The sequence below is a fragment of the Hyaena hyaena genome, unplaced genomic scaffold (assembly GCF_003009895.1).
Source record: "Hyaena hyaena isolate Hyena2069 unplaced genomic scaffold, ASM300989v1 scaffold_49, whole genome shotgun sequence".
NCBI classification, from domain to species: domain Eukaryota; kingdom Metazoa; phylum Chordata; class Mammalia; order Carnivora; family Hyaenidae; genus Hyaena; species Hyaena hyaena.
In genome coordinates this window covers 81009-95515 of record NW_024080681.1, presented here as the reverse complement: position 1 = coordinate 95515, position 14507 = coordinate 81009, and the positions used below count along the sequence as shown (strand labels likewise).

Genomic DNA, 14507 nt, shown 5'->3' with positions numbered 1-14507 from the left:
AAAATCCTGAGGTAGGAATCCACTCAGCTTATTCAAAGATCACCTAGATGGTATTGCTACTGAGGTAGGACTATCAATGTAGGAGGTCACTGGAGTAGTATAAGTGAACAACAATAGCTGGGGCTTGGATAGTAGTAGTGAGTTGGTTAATTCTATGTATTTTGAAGATAGAATTGACAGATTTTTTTTAACAGGTTGGATGTACGTGCGGAAAGAGAGAAGGAGCAGCAGGACTCTTGGATTTTGGCCCAAACAACTTGTCTTTTACTGAGAAGGGGAGAAGCCCTCTGCAAAAGGGAAGCAAGAGCTCCTTTTAAGACATATGAAGTTTAACAAACCAAGCAGAGGTGTCAAGTGGGCACCAAAGAAGAGGTCAGAGCAAGAAAAAGAAATGTAGGGGTGACCAACATATGGATGGTATGTAAAGCCATTCAAGTGAATGAGAGCATCTAAGAACTGGATGTGGGCAGAGAAGTGAGGGAGCCAAGGACTGAGCCTTGGGCACTCCAACATATAAAGATCAAGAAAATAGGGAAGAAAATCAAGTGTTTTATCTCAGAAGCCAAATGAATAGTGTTTCAAGGAGTGAGTAATCAACCATGGCAAATATTACTGAGATATAAATTACTAAAAGGAATAATAACTGACTACAAATGGCAGTGTGGGTTACTGGTAATGTGGTTAAGAATGGTTTCAGAGGCAGAGCAGAGATGGAAACCTAACTAGACGAGTTTCAGGAGAGAATGGCAAATGAGGAATAGAGACACTGAGTATAAACAACTATTTTAACAAGCTTCACTATAAAGGATAGCAATGTTATAGGGCTGGAGGTACATTTAAAATCTATGGAGGTTTTTAAAAATACATTAGATATTCTACAACATGTTTCTATGCTAATATGAATAATCCAATAGATGAATGTGATTTTTCAAAGAGAAAGACAGGGTGACTGTAGAAGCAAAGTCCTTGAGTAGGAGAGAGGGTATGTGATCCAGTGCATGGTGAAGAGATAGGCCTTTACGCAGCGGAGGTAGTAATCCATTGTCAAAAATTAGGGGGTAAGCAGTGCGTAGATGGGTACAGAGGCAGAGACATTCACAGATTTAGTGACAGGATGAGGAAGAGTTATCCTTTATTTTCTTAGAAAACAGTGGGCAGGGGCACCTGGGTGGCTTAGTCAGCTGAGCGTTTGACTTTCGCTTAGGTCATGATCTCGTGGTTCGTGGGTTCGAGCCCCGCGTCAGGCTCTGTGCCGACTGCTAGCTCAGAGCCTGGAGCCTGTTTCGGTCTGTGACTCCCTCTCTCTCTGACCCTCCCTTGCTCACGCTGTCTCTCTCTCTCTCCTAGAAATAAATAAAAATTTAAAAAAAAAAGAAAAAGAAAACAGGGGGCAAAGTCATGAACTTAAAATGGGAAGTTAGAAGAGGTAGTGGAAAGTTGAGGAGAAAAGATCACCTGTTTAATAATCATCTTAGGAGAGGGAACTGACTTGGGAGAGAAAAATGACATTACACTTGAGATTTGTAAATTAAATTTAAAGTAGGACCAATTCATTTGGCTGGTATTTTGTTTGCTTGTTTTGCTGACAGCCAAAATTCACTAATCTTGAGTAAGCATGCAGTAGCAAGAGCATTAAGTTTAACTAGGCTTGGGTTTTGCCCACACACTAGATTTGCAGTGAAATTAAGAATACACAACAGATAATTAAGTAGTGAACATGAAAACTAAGCTTGGAGGAAGGGAATAAAGAACCAGGGGGAAATGCAGATCTGTATAATAAAAAATGTGTATGACTATACACAACTCTCTTATGTACATGGTAGCAATGTGTAAACTACATAATATTAAATAAAAATAAGGGCCATTAATATCACATCTCTGCAGGACTTATCTAGGCAAAAATTTGCAAGATAAGAACATAAAGAAATTAAGAAAATGTTTTTGAGGAGTTTTGCTATGAAAGCAAAAAAGAACAAAGCACCTTCAGGAAATGATACAAGTATCAATTTTAGCTGGGGCAAAAGATAAGAAGAGAGCAGACTTCTTAAAAAGTTAGTTACTAATGATAGGCATGTTTGTGTGACATAATCCATGGTCAGAGAAACTTGTGGATATACCTGCTGACTTTAATTTGACCAAAACCAAAATAAAACAAAGATTAGGGCTCCCATATATTATGAAATAAGGACCTAACATAAAAACACATGATAAACTACTAAAAAAATAATCAAAACATGTTAAATAACTATTTAGAGATCATGGAAAAACAGTAGGATTGAGATTCCTGAGAGAGGGGAAATAAATGAAGTAGTCCTATAATCACCCCAGCATTCTGCCTCAAGTCAACATCCACACTATGGACACAGAGAGGAGAAAACACAGAGCTCAAGGTCTGTTGAGCTGAGGAGACAGAGATGGGCGTTGGAGGAGACTGAGGCAGCTACAAAATCTGAGAAGGGTTCAAGTAAAGAGCAACTCCATTAGGAAGGAGCTTGAGGAATCTACATACTGAGGACTAAGCCAGACCTGTATACAGGAAAACTTAACAAGGCCAGCAAAGAACAAGCAGAGAATGTATACAGAACAATTCACACACAGTTCACACAAGGAAGGCAGGCATTTGAACTCTAACCAGACAGAAATCAAGAGTCCATAGTGATCATCTAAGGCATTCAGTGGAGATTTTGGAATCTCTTTAAGAGAAACCTTAGTGGTAGAGTTGAATTTTTTTTTTCTTAATTTATTTCTAGGATAGAGAGAGACAGCGTGAACAGGGGAGGGTCAGAGAGAGAGGGAGATACAGACTCTGAAACAGGCTCCATGCTCTGAGCTGGCAGTCAGCACAGAGCCCAACGCAGGGCTCGAACCCACAAACCGTGAGATCATGACCTAAGCGAAAGTCGGACGCTTAACCGACTAAGCCACCCAGGCGCCCCTAGAGTTGAATTATTCTTGAAGGCTACTCTAGACACAACCCAGCCAAACTTAAAAACAGGCCTCAAAGGGAATGAACTGAAAAATATCTGTTAAAACCCAATACTATCTTCAAAGAGCACACTAAACAGAGACACTCAACAATGTAACATTCACAATGTCTAGCATCCAGTATAAAATCACTAAGCAGTCCAAGAAGCAAGAAAATGTGATTGATCTCCAGGAGAAAAAGTAGTCAAGAGAAACAAATCTGTATATGGGAAAAATGATGGATCCAGCAGACAATCCTTTCAAAATAGCTATTTTAATGATAAACATTAATATAATGAGAATATAAATTGAAAATATAAAAGAGAATCAATGGAACTTCTATAGAGGAATAATACATCCAAATGTTAAGAATAAGAACATATTAGACATTGCAAAGAAAACATCAGTGAAGTAATGAAGACATAGCAATAGAATCTACCTAAACAAAAAATATAAAGGAAAAAGGCTTAAAAACATCAGTGATCTAATATCACGGATACATTATTGGTGTGATAATATCAAGTGGTCTAACAGAGATATAATTGAAGTCTCAAGTGAGGGAGAGAAAGGACGGTAAAGAAAAAATATTTAAAGAAATAACTGCCAAAATTGTCCACATTTGAGGAACACTATAAATCTACAGATTCAAAAAGTTCAACAAACTCCAAGCAGAATAAATACATTCTCCACACAAAACTGAGAATACACATCATTATCAAATTGCTGAAAACCAGTAACAGAGAATATCTTAAGAGCAGAGATAAAAGATATAAAAATAAAAATGTTGAAAGAAAAGAATTACTGTGAAATTTTTGTCAGAAATGATACAGTCCAGAAGACAATGGTTTGGTATCTTTAAAATACTAAAAGATGACAAAAATTTTCAATTGATAATTTTATCTCTAGAGGAAAATAGCCTTCAAAAATGTAAAGGTCCAAACTCAAGTGCATACAAAACTGAAGAAATCTGAAGAATGCCTGTGGAATGTACCAATGCTAGTTTCCTGGTTTTGATACTGTACTATAATTATGTTCACCGTTATCAATGAGGGAAACTGAGTGAAGGGTACACAGGACCTCTCTATTATTTCTCCAGCTTCCTATGAATCTATAATTTTCAAAATAAAAAATTTAACGAAAAACAGTGTTTTTTCAAAGACACAAAAACAAGGAATCAGTGATTAGCAAACTGATACCACAAAAATTGAAAAACTAATTATTTCAAGCAGACATATTCAAAAACAGATCTAAAGACTGAAGAATACCAGAAATGGCAAGTATAAAAGGCATTTTCATATGTTAATCTCTTTAAACTATAACTATTTAAGGAAATATTGTGAGATTTATGACATTTAAAAGTAAATATATAACAACAAAAGCATAAAGGAAAGGAGGCAGAAATGGAGTATATTGCTATTTGAAATGGTATAATATGATTTGAAGGTAGATCAGTACCACAGCTATGTGATATGGTAAGTATGTTTTTTTGTGTTCGATGTAAATTATGCATGTAAACATTTTTGGTGGTGTTTTTTGTGTTAAATCTAACAAAAATATAAAACAAAGATATAGCCAATAGTGGAAAAAATATAACACTAAAAAATATTCAATTTAAGAGGAAAGAAGTAACAAAGAACAGTTAGAAAAGCAATATGATAGATTTAAATCCAAATATAAAAACTGCATTAATATAACTGGTATGAACATGCCATTAAGAGACAGAGACCATCGAAGTAAATAAAAAAGCAAACCCCAATTTTATACCAGCTAAAACAAACTCATTCTCAGTATAAAGGCAGATGACAAGTAAAAAGATGAAAATATATATATCAAGAAAACACTATGCATAATGAGGCTGGAATTATTACACTAATACCAGACAAAGTAAGCAAGCTTTGCAATAAAAAATATCAGAAACTTTTAAAAAGTATTTATAATTATAAAGGAGCATTAATAAAAAATTTTAATAATTAACACTAGAATCATAAACGTGCAAGCATCCAGAACAGAGACTGAAAACATATCAAGCCAAAACTGATATAACTGAAAGGAGAAATAGACAATTCCACAACTCCAGTCAGAGATCTCAGCAACAGCATCCCTCTCTCAATAACTGATTGAGATGCTGGTCCATAAAACTAGTTGATACAAATTTTAATAGAATGAAATCATACAGAGTAGGTTCTCACACCACAGAATTAAATTAGAAATCAACAAAAAGACATCAAAAATCCCCAATATTTAGAAATTAAACAATATATAATCCAATGGTCAAGAAAATTATAAAGAAAATTGGAAAATATTTTGAACTTAATGAAAACATCAAGACAACATTAAAATTTGTGGAATGCAAATAAGGCAGCACTTAGAGGAAATTTTATAGATTTAAGTTCTTATGTAAGAAAAGAAGACACAGATAAAAGTTTGAGAATTGCCAGCTAAGATGGCAGAGCAGCATGGAAGTTTCCTTTGCCTCTCTCATCACTGAAATGCAGCTAGATCAACACCAAACCATGTTGTACACTTAGAAAACTGAGCTGAATATCAACACAACGATTTGCACAACCTGAACCACAGAATTTGGCAGATACGTGGTGCAGAGAGGTAACTGAGGGGCGAGAAATCGCAAAGGGTAGGAAGATGTTTTTACTTGCAGAGAGAGGGTGGAAATTACAGGAAAAGCACTCTCCCCAAAAGCAGCTGGAGATAAAGAGTAGAAAGCTTGCAATGGACTGAACAAGAAAGAGAGAATGGAGAAGGGAGAGGGTTTAGATACCTTTAAGACTCTATGAGCAGGGGAGCACAGAGTCTGAAACTCTGAAGCTTGATACCAGGCAGAGCTCTAGTAGGAAGGGTGAATCACCAGGAGAAGACAGCGAGGTTCAATGGGTCCTCAGGTCACAGGGGGAGTGGCAGTTCCCCTGCTGAAAGGACATTTGTTAGAGGCTGTGTGGCCTCCCCAAAGGCAAAGGTCCCAGTGGATCCCAGAGAACAGCCCTGTTCACTGGTGTTGGAACAAGGATGTTGAGGGTAAAGCCTGGCACCAGATGTGTGTCGTGATTTACCATAATCCCTGAAATGCTGCTGATACACAATTGTGCAAACTTTTTCTGGGGCAGGGAGGCACCCAGCCACGGTATCTAGGCATCTGCAGCAAAACAATCATGTGAATGTTCCTGGGGGCGGGCCAGCACCCACCCACTGCTCAGTGAGACCCTTAACCAGAGGGTCTGAGTGGGTCAAAGCTATAGGGTCCTCAGAATTGAGGTGTTTGGAAACACAGCCCCATCTGAAATAAAACTCAGAAGAGAGGTGCTTCCTGGCAGGCTTGGTAATGTGGGGAGTTGAGAGAAGCCAGAGACCAAGGACGGGTGCTTGATTGCCTGTGGGCAAGAGTACAGAGTTCTGATACTAGAGAATGGGTACCCGGGCAACGTCATTTTCAGCCCTCCTGTGCATGTGCATACACACCTACATGCGCCACAACAATCCACCCCAGTAAACTAAGCACTGCCATTTAGTGGAGAATGGAGCCATTACACTAAGCCCTGTCCAACTGAGCCAACTGTTCTCTAGAGGTCCATCACAAATCTTTCTGTCTGCTTTGTTTATGAACTATTAACTGTTCAGAGTTGGACTTCAGGGGGAGTCCAAATGTCCATCTCTCAAATTTTTTTCTTTTCTTATTCTTGATTATAGAAAGAGAAAAATATTATTTTTATTTTTTGTTTTTACAAAAAAGATTTTTAATTTTTTCTACTATATCTTTTACTTTTTGGTAAATTTTTTAAATTCTATTTTCATCATTTCAATTTATTCTATTTTAGTGTATTCATTTTTTTAAATCTTCAAACATTTTCCTACTATTCTTTTCTTTCCCTTTTTTTCTCTATTCTATCAAGCTTCTTTCAACAACCAGACCAAAACATATCTAGAATCTAGTATCCTTTGTTTGTTTTGTTGTGTGTGTTGCTTTTAATTTTTAAATTTTTATTTTTTTATTTATTTTCATTTTATTAATACTTTTTCTTCCCTCAAAATGATGAAATGAAGGAATTCACCCTAAAAGAAAGAACAGAAAGAAATGACAGCCAGGGAGTTAATCAATAAAAGCAAGATGTATGAAACAGAATTTAGAATCACAATAATAAGAATACTACCTGGGGTTGAAACAAGCATAGAATACCTTACTGCAGATAAAAAGTAAAATCTAGTTAGGATGAAATAAAAAATGCTGTAACTGAGATGCAATCTCAAATAGATGCCACGGTAGCAAGGAAGGATGAAGCAGAGTAGCAAATCAACGATATAAAGGACACACTTATGGAGGATAATGAAGCAGAAGAAAAGAGGGAAACTAAGGCAAAAGAACATGATATAAGAATTAGAGAACTCAGTGAGTGACTCATTAAAAAGGAATCACATCTGAATCACAGGGATCCTAGAAATGAAGAGAAAAAGGGGTGGAAGGTTCATGTCAGCATCTCATAGCAGAACACTTTCTTAACCTGGAGAAAAACACAAACATCAAAATCCAGCAAGCACAGAGAACTCTCATTAGATTCAACAAAAATCAACCATCAGCAAGGCATATCATAGTCAAATTCACAAAATACTCAGGCAATGAAAGAATCATGAAAGCAGCAGGGGGAAAAAAGAGTCTTTAAACTACAACTTTCACTTTTCGCAGATGACATGATGCTCTACGTAGAAAACCTGACAGACTCCACCAGAAGCCTACTAGAACTGATCCATGAATTCCGCCAAGTTGCAGGGTACAAAATCAACATAGAGAAACCGGTTGCATTTTTATACACCAATAAATAAGCAACAAAAAGAGAAATCAAGAAATGGATCCCATTCACACTTGCACAAAAAACCATAAGATACCTAGGAATAAACCTAACCAAGGATACAAGAGATCTGTATGATGAAAACTATAGAAAACTTATGAAGGAAATTGAAGAAGACACAAAGAAATGGGAAAACATTCCATGCTCATGGATCAGAATAACAAATAGAGTTAAAATGTCATGACTACCCAAAGCAATCTACACATTCAATGCAATTCCAATCCAAATTACACCAGCATACTTCTCAAAACTAGAACAAACTATCCTAAAATTTGTATGGAACCACAAAAGACCCCAAATTGCCAAAGCAATACTGAAGAATAAAACCAAAACGGGAGGTATCACCATCCCAGACTTTAGCTTCTACTACAAAGCTGTCATCATCAAGACAGTATGGTATTGGCACAAAAACACTCACACAGACCAATGGAATAGAATTGAGAACTCAGAGCTGGACCGAGAGGTATACAGCCAACTAATCTTTGACAAAGCAGGAAAGAGTATCCAATGGAAAAATGACAGCCTCTTTAACAGATAGTGTTGGGAGAATTGGAGAGCAACATGCAGAAGAATGAAACTAGATCAATTTCTCACACCATACACAAAAATAAACTTAAAATGAATAAAGGACCTGAACGTGAGACAGGAAACCATCAAAACCCTAGAGGAGAAAGCAGGAAACAACCTCCTTGACCTCCACTGCAGCAACTTCTTACTTGACACATCCCCAAAAGCAAGGGAATCAAGAGCAAAAATGAACTATTGGGACCTCATCAAGATTAAAAGCTTCTGCACGGCAAAGGAAACAATCAATACAACTAACAGGCAAGTGACAGAATGGGAAAAGATAATTGCAAATGACATATCAGACAAAGGGTTAATATCCAAAATCTATAAGGAACTTACCAAACTCCACACCCGAAAAACAAACAACCCAGCGAAGAAATGGGCAGAAGATATGAACAGATACTTCTCCAAAGAGGACATCCAGATGGCCAACAGACACATGAAACGATGCTCAGCATCCCTCCTCATCAGGGAAATACAAATCAAAACCACACTGAGATACCACCTCACGCCAGTCAGAGTGGCTAAAATGAGCAAATCAGAGAACTCTAGATGCTGGTGAGGATGTGGAGAAATGGGCACCTTCCTCCACTGTTGGTGGGAATGTAAACTGGTGCAGCCCCTCTGGAAAACGGTGTGGAAGTTCCTCAAAAAATTCACAATACAACTCCCCTATGACCCAGCAATAGTACTGCTAGGAATTTACCCAAGGGATACAGGAGTGCTGATGCATAGGAGCCCATGTACCCCAATGTTCATAGCAGCACTCTCAACAATAGCCAACACATGGAAAGAACCTAAGTGTCCATCAACGGACGAATGGATCAAGATGATGTGGTTTATCTATACAACAGAATACTACATGGCAATGAGAAAGAATGAAATCTGGCCATGTGTAGCAACATGGATGGACCTTGAGGGTGTTATGCTGAGCGAAATAAGTCAGGCAGAGAAGGACAAATACCATGTTTGCACGTATAGGAGGGTTAGGAAGAACTTAATGGAGGACCATGGGGGAGAAGAAAGGGGTAGATAGTGGGGGAGAGGGAGAGAGGCAAACCATGAGAGACTTTTGAATGCTGAGAACTGAGGCCTGATGGGTGTGGGGGGAAGGGGGGAGATGGGCATGGAGGAGGACACTTATGGGGATGAGCACTGGGTGTTATATGTAAATCAACTTGACAATAAACTATTTGTAGAAAAGTAAATAAATAAATATCCTCAATTATCAAAATAAATAGAAGGAGAAATAAGAAGTTACCGAGACAAATAAAAACTAAAGGAGTTCATGACCATTAAACCAGCTCTGCAGGAAAATTTAAGGGCAACTCTCTGAGCAGAGAAAAGACAAAAACATAAAGTAAAATTTAAAAAAAGAAAGGAAGGAAGGAAAAGGAAAAGGAAAAGAAAGAAAGAAAGAAAGAAAAGAAAAGACAAGACAAGACAAGACAAGACAAGACAAGACAAGACCAAAAGCAACAAAGACTAGAAACGACCAGAGAACACCATTAGAAATGCCAACTCTACAGGCAACTTAATGGCAATAAATTCATCTTTCACCACCCTCTGAATACCAATGGACTAAACATACCAATCAAAAGACAGAGGGTAACAGAATGGATAAGGAAACAAGATCCATCCATATGCTGTTTACAAGAGACCCATTTTAGACTTAAAGACACCTTCGGATTGAAAGTAAAGGGATGGAGAACCATCTATCCTGCTAATGGTTGACAAAAGAAAGCCAGAGTAGAAATACTTATATCAGACAATCTAGATTTTAAAATAAAGACTGTAACAGGAGATGAAGAAGGGCATTATATCATATAAGGGGTCTATCTACCAAAAAGATCTAACAATTATAAACATTTATGCTCCAAATGTGGAAACACCTAAATGTATAAAACAATCACAAACATAGAGAAACTCATTGATAAGAATACCATACTAGTACAGGACTTCAACACCCCACTTACAGCAATGGACAGATCATCTAAACAGAAAATTAACAAGGAAACAATGGCTTTGAATGACACACTGGATCAGATGGATTTAACAGATGTATTCCGAATATTTCATGCTAAAGCATCAGAAAACACATTATTCTTGAGTGCACATGGGACATTCTCCAGGACAGGTCACATACTGGGACAGAAATCAGCTCTCAAGAAGTACAAAAAGATCGAGATCATGCTGTGAATATTTTCAGACCACAATGCTATGAAACTCGAAATCAACCACAAGAAAAAACTTGGAAAGATAACAAATACTTAGAGACTAAAGACTATCCTACAAAAGAATGAATGGGTAACCAAGAAGTTAAAGAGAAAATTTAAAAGTACATGGAAGCCAATGAAAATGTTAACACCATAGCCCAAAACCTCTGGGACACAGCAAAGGTGGTCATAAGAGAGAAGTATATAGCAATCCAGGTCTTTCTAAAGAAGAAGAAAAAGGTCTCAGATACACAATCTAACCTTTTCCAGCTCTTAAGGCTAAAGAGCTGGAAAAAGAACAGCAAATAAAACCCAAAAACAGCAGCAGATGGAAAATAATAAAGATTAGAGCAGAGATGAATGCTACTGAAACCAAAACCAAAACACACACACACACACACACACACACACACACACACACAGTAGAGCAGATCAATGAAACCAGGAGCTGGTTTTTTGAAAGAATTAACAAAACTGTTAAATCCCTAGCCAGTCTGATCAAAAAGAAAAAGGAGAGGACCCACATAAATAAAATCAACAATGAAAGATGAGAGATCACAACAAACACTGCAGAAATACAATCATAAGAGATTATGAGCAAGTATACACTAAGAAATTAAGCAATCTGGAAGAAATGGAAAAATTACTAGAAACAAATAAACTACCAAAACTGAAAAAGGAAGAAATAGAAAATTTAATAGGGGCGCCTGGGTGGCTCAGTCAGTTAAGCATCCAACTTCGGTTCAGGTCATGATCTCATGGTTTGTGGGTTCGAGCCCCGCATCAGGCTCTGTGCTGGCAGCTAGCTCAGAGCCTTGTGCCTGCTTCGGATTCTGTGTCTCCCTCTCTCTCTGACCCTCCCCTGCTCATGCTCGCGCTTTCGCTCTCTCTCTCTCTCTCTCTCAGAAATAAATAAAACATTTAAAAAAAACTTAATAGACCCATAGCCAGTAAAGATATTGAATTAGTAATAAAAAATCTCCCAAAATAACAAGAGTCCAGGGCCAGATGGCTTTCCAGGGTAATTCTAACCAGACATGTATTTTTTTATTTTATTTTAAATTCTTTTTAACGCTTATTTTTGAGACAGAGATAGACAGAGCACGAGTTGGGGAGGGGCAGAGTGAAAGGGACACACAGAATCTGAAACAGGCTCCAGGCTCTGAGTTGTTAGTACAGAGCCCAATGCAGGGCTTAAACCCACAGACTGTGAGATCATGACCTGAGCCGAAGTCAAACGCTTAACCAACTGAGCTACCTGGGCGCCCCACTACCAGACATTTAAAGAGTTAGCATCTATTCTTTTGAAACTGTTCCAAAAATCAGAAATGGAATGAAAACTTCCAAATTCATTCTATGAAGGCAGCATTACCTTGATTCCAAAACTAGACTAAGACCCCACTAAAAAGGATAACTATAGACCAATTTCCCTCATGAACATGGATGAAACAAACCTCAGCAAGATCTAGCCAACCAGATTCAACAATACATTAAAAGAATTATTCACCACGACCAAGTGAGATTTATAACTGGGATACAAGTCTGGTTCAGTATCTGCAAAACAATCCATGTGATACATTACATCAATAAAACAAAGAACAAGAACCACATACACCCCTTAATAGATGCAGAGAAACCATTTGACAAAATACACCATCCTTTCTTGATAAAAACTCTCAAGAAAGTAGGGATAGAAGGATCATACCTCAAGATCATAAAAGCTATATATGAAAGACCGACCCACTGCTAATATCATCCTCAATGGGAAAAAACTGAGAGCTTTCCACCTAATGTGAGGAACACGACAGGGATGTCCACTCTCGCCACTGTTATTCAACATAGTGTTGGAAGAAGTTCTAGCCTCAACAAACACAAAGGAATAAAAAGCATCCAAATCGGCAAGGAGGAAGTCAAACTTTCACTCTGCAGAACATGATATTCTACAGGGAAACCCAAGAGAATCCACCAAAAAACAGCTAGAACTGACCCATGAATTCAGCAAAGTCGCAGGGCGTAAAATCAATGCACAGAAATTGGTTGTACTCCTATACACCAATAAGGAAGCAACAGAAAATCAAGGAATCAATCCCACTTACAATTGCACCAAAAACCGTACAATACCTATGAATAAACCTAACTGAAGAGGTGAAAAATCTATACACTGGAAACTATAGAAAGTATATGAAATAAATTGGAGAAGACATGAAAAAAATGGAAAAATATTCCATGTTCATGGATTCAAAGAATACTGTTAAAATGTTGATACTATCCAAAGCAATCTACGTATTCATTGCAATCCCTATCAAAACATCACCACCATTCCTCACAGAGGTAAAACAAACAATCCTAAAGATTGTATGGAAAAGACCCTGAATAGCCAAAGAAATCCTGAAAAAGAAAATCAAAGCTGGAGGCATCACAATCCCAGACGTCAAGATGTATTAAAAAGCTGTAAATCATCAAGACAGTATGGTATTGGCACAAAAACAAATACTCAGATCAATGGAACAGATTAGAGAACCCAGAAATGGACCCACAAACATATGGCCAACTAATCTTTGACAGGAAATAATATCCAATGGAATATAGACAGTATCTTCAGCAAATGCTGCTGAAAACTGGACAGCAATATCCAGAGAAATGAACCCGGGCCGCTTTCTTATGCCATACATAAAAATACACTCAAAATGGATGAAAGACCTAAATATAAGACAGGAAACCATCAAAATCCTAGATAAAGCAAGCAACAACCTCTTTGACCTTGGCTGCAGAAACTTCTTACTTGACATGTCTCTGGAGGCAAAGGAAACAAAAGCAAAAATGAAATATTGGGACCACATCAAGAAAAAACGTTCTGCACAGCGAAAGAAACAATCATCAAAACTAAAAGGCAACTGACAGAATGGGAGAAGATATTTGCAAAGGGCCTATCAGATAAAGGATTAGTACCCAAAAGCTATAAAGAACTTATTAAACTCAATACCCAAAAAACAAATAATCCAGTGAAGAAATGTGCAAAAGACATAGATACTTTTTCAAAGAAGATATTCAGATAGCTAACGGACACATGAAAAGATGCTCAATATCCCTCATCATCAGGGAAATACAAATTAAAACCACAATGAGATACCTCACACCAGTCAGAATAGCTAACATTAACAACTCAGGAAACAACAGATGTGGAGAAAGGGGAACACTTTAGCACTGCTGGTGGGAATGCAAACTGGTGCAGCCACTCTCGAAAAGAGTATGAAGGTTCCTCAAAAAATTAAAAATAGAACTACTCTGCAACCCAGCAATTGCACTACTACGTTTTTATCCAAGGGATATAGTGTGCTGTTTCAAAGGGCACATATACACCAATGTTTAAAGCAGAACTATAGACAAGAGCCAAAGAATGGAAAGAGCCCAGATGTCCATCGACTGGTGAATGGATTAAGATGTGGCATATATATACAATGGAGTATTACTCAGTGATCAAAAAGAATAAAATCTTGCCATTTGCAACAATGTAGAAGGAACTATAGCTTATTATGCTATGCAAAATAAGTCAGAGAAAGACAAACATCATATGACTTCACTCGTGTAATTTAGGAAACAAAACAGTTTCTTAACATAGGGGAAGGGAAGGATAAATAAGATAAAAACAGAGGGAGGCAAACCATAAGAGACTCTTAAATATAGGGAACAAACTGAAGATCAGCAGAGGGGGGATGGGCTAAATGAGTGATGGGCATTAAGGAGACCACTTGCTAGGACAAAGCACTGGGTGTTATAGATAAGTGATGAATCACTAAATTCTACTCCTGAAATCATTATTACACTATATACTATATGGTAACTAACTTGTATTTAAATTAAAATGTTCATTTAAGTGCATATGTTCTAAAATTGATCATGGTGATAG

At 37.4% G+C, this 14507-nt stretch overlaps 1 protein-coding gene across 1 annotated transcript in view; it reads right to left on the bottom strand.

Moving 5' to 3' along the window:
* Nucleotides 1-14507, bottom strand: part of TEX9 (testis expressed 9) — a 57760-nt gene that overhangs the window by 17534 nt on the left and 25719 nt on the right. The gene's annotated exons all lie outside the window — the stretch shown is intronic.